The following is a 3415-nucleotide window of genomic DNA, read 5'->3' on the forward strand; positions in this document are numbered from 1 at the left end:
TTGGTCTCTTCTGCTTTTTTGTATGGTGATAATATTTTTTTGATAAAATTACTGTAACTTTCTAGAATGTTATAATATTTACTAAAGTAAGTTATCCCTGTTTCTTCTTCTTTGTTTTTTCCTATTTCTTCTTAAGACTTACTTAGCTAGGTGTGGACCTATATTCTTTCAGCATACATTTTACAATAGATTTATTGAGTTCTTCAAGAAATCAACTGGAATTTTGATTTGTAGGTTATTGAATTACATATTAAAGATCAATTTGAAACTAATTTATATCTTAAGTTTTTTTTTTCAAGAAATGATGTTCCACTCCATTAGACTACTTCTTAGCTCAACATTAAACATTTTAAAGCTTTATTCAAATAATACCAACATTTTATTGATTATGTTATCATAGAACTTACAGTTTTTATAAGTGCTATGGATGGTGTGTGATTTTTTTTATGGTTGGTTGCTACTGCTGAAAAAAAAAAACTCTTCTGCTTTATTGCAAGTTGATTCTCTATCAGAAGACACCATGGAACTTTCTTATTTAGTAAAATAGAATGTCCTCGGCTCTGCTGGTTTTCTAAGCATTTGACCAATCATGGGACATTCAGATAAAGACATTTTCATCTTTTCTTTCAAATAGTTACACCTTTTTGTTATTGTTGTTCTTTCCTTACACCAATAATCCAAAATCCCTAAGTTGTTAAGTGGTAATGGTGATAGCTTATATTCTTATCTTTTTCCTTATCTTAAGGGAAATTAAAGCACAGATTCTTGATGAAACAAATATTTGAGGGAATTATTGCATAAAACCTATCAACTTCTAGGTAGAACTTCTATTTTATCTCTTGTACCCATGAGATTTTCAAATCATAAATAGGCACTGAACTTTATCAAATTCTTTTTTTCTGCATATATTGGTGTGGTGATCTCATTTTCCACACTTAGTTCAATAATTTGATATAGTAAGAGTAAGTTTTTTGGAATATATTTATTTTTTGAATATATTTCTCCATATTATGATATAATACCTTTTATGCTGTTGGTTTTTATTACATATTATTTTGTTTATATTTTTGCATTGTCCTTCATAAATGAAATGAGTACATAATTTCTTTTCTTATACTGTCTTCCTGATGTTGGAATTCAGATTTCACTGACTTCATAAAACAATCCGCTAAAAAGATTAGGTTAGCCCAGAGGTTCATTTCCTAAACATGGGGACCTGGAAATCCATTATATCTCTTAGCAAAAGAGATTTTGATGACACGATGCAGAGTATAGACTTGTATTATCTGTATAGACTGTCCAATCTCAAGAACTTTTACAAGAGACTCTATCTGGCTGGAGTCAGAGAGACATGGGCAGAGGAGACAGACAGGAGAGAGAGAGAGAGAGAGCAGAAGTGAAAGTCAGAGTTTTATTCCAAGAATGGAAGGGATTTGAAGGTCATTGCTAAACTCCAAGATATAGAGGATCACTGAGAAAGACCAGAGATGCCTGTTGGAGTTCAGGGCTGCTCTCTGCTGATTGCAAGAAGTTGGACTTGGCCAATAGCTTGAGTGAGTTTGGAAATGGATTCTTTCCTGAGTCTCCTATTAAGAACTCATTCAGATTACTGACCAACCAAACTATGAGATACTAAATATAAGCTGTTTTAATTGACCTTATTTATGTTACATTTTCCTCAGCTTTAGAAATCTAAGAGATGTTTGGATTGGGGTGATAATCATAGGGATATCTAAAAATGTATAAGAATGGCTTTGGAGGTGCTATGTACTGTGCTAGTGCAAAAACAATGCTTTTTCTCCTCTGCAGGTCAATGTGAAGCTACAGTCCCAGGTTGCTGTTCCTCAGGATGGGATCTGTTAAAGTTGTCAAGAATACGGTCTACTTTAAGAGATATCAAGTGAAATTTAGAAGAAGATAAGATGGCAAAACTGATTGCTATTCTGGGAAACAGTGGGTAATCGGGACAAAAATAAGTACAACACACCCAAATACAGGATGATAGTTCCAAATATAGGATGATTTTACAATAGATTCCATAACTAAGAGAGATATCATTTTCCATATTGTCTATGCCCGTATAGACATGGATATGATAGTCTGTGCAGCATATGCACATGAACTAACGAAATATGGTGTGAAAGTTGGCCTAACAAATTGTACTGCAGCATATTGTACTGGCCCCTGCTGGCCCATAGCCTTCTCAATAGGTTTGGTATGGACAAGATTTATGAAGGCCCAGTGGAGGTGACTGAAAAGGAGCACAATGTACAAAGCATTGATGATCAGCCTGGTGTCTTCACCTGCTATTTGGATGCAGGCCTTGCTAGAGCTTCAACTGGCATTAAAGTTTTGGAGGCCCAGAAAGCAGCTGTGGATGGAGGCTTGTCCATCCTCATAGTACCAAACAATTCCCTGGTTATGCTTCAGAAAGCAAGGAGTTTAATGCAGAAGGTCATCAGAAGCACATCATGGGTCAGAATGTTGCTGATTATATGCATTATCTAATGGAAGAAAATGAAGATGCTTACAAGAAACAGCTCTCTCAGTATACAAAGAACAATGTTACCCCTGACATGCAGGGGATGTGCAAGAAAGATCTTTCTGCTTCAAGAGAAAATATAGTCTATGAGAAGAAGTCCAAGAAAGAAGGTAAAAAGAAGAGATGGACGCATCCTAAAATGTCTCTTGCCCAGAAGAAAGATTGGGTCACTTCAAAGAAGGCAAGCTTCCTTAAAGCTCAGGAACAGGATTCAGAGAGATAAACCAAACAACAGTTAAAGATAATAAACCTACTGAACAAGTGGAAAAATGGCTTTGGAATTGAGCAGTGGGAAGAGGATGAGAGAAAATGAGAAGCCTGATAGAAAAGTCTTAGATTATTATTATAAGTAGGACTATGGACATTAGTGACGGTTGGGGAGGGTTCAGCAGGAAGTCAGGGAGCATGGAAGAGAATCCTCAACCACCCTAGAGAAGACCTGAATCCCTGGGAACAAATGGTTAGAAGATATACCAACTTTACAGGTGTTGCTGCTAAAGGCCCAGAAGGCAGCAAGGCACATGTCATTTGTTAGAGCCAGAAAGCTTTCAAGATTTTATTCTGTAGTCATGTCAAAAGATGCACATGTGAATGATGAATTGTGACAATTGACTGACATTTCCTGGCAAGGTGATGAAAGTACAACCTAGTTCTTTTCTATTGCTTGTGATAAAATGTAAGAAGAGAGAGGTCATTGAGGAAAATATTGATTTAAAAAATATTCCAGTATGTGGCTTACAACTTTTTGCTAAAACATCAAAAAGATCAAAACATCAGATTCAGTTACATAAAACCCTTGAAGTGATTAAGAATGTGACTTGCTGTTTCTCTCAAACAAACCAGAGAACTTCTAGGAATCTTAATCTCATTATC

At 35.5% G+C, this 3415-nt stretch overlaps 1 pseudogene across 1 annotated transcript; it reads left to right on the forward strand.

Annotated features, from left to right (window-relative positions):
• Positions 1 to 1849: 1849 nt before the first annotated feature.
• On the forward strand, positions 1850 to 2765 carry LOC306667019 (large ribosomal subunit protein uL18-like; annotated as a pseudogene). Its single transcript has one exon. The product of its transcript is annotated as a large ribosomal subunit protein uL18-like (transcript).
• Positions 2766 to 3415: the final 650 nt, after the last annotated feature.

This window comes from Sciurus vulgaris, assembly GCF_902686455.1.
Source record: "Sciurus vulgaris genome assembly, chromosome: 7".
Lineage (NCBI taxonomy): Eukaryota > Metazoa > Chordata > Mammalia > Rodentia > Sciuridae > Sciurus > Sciurus vulgaris.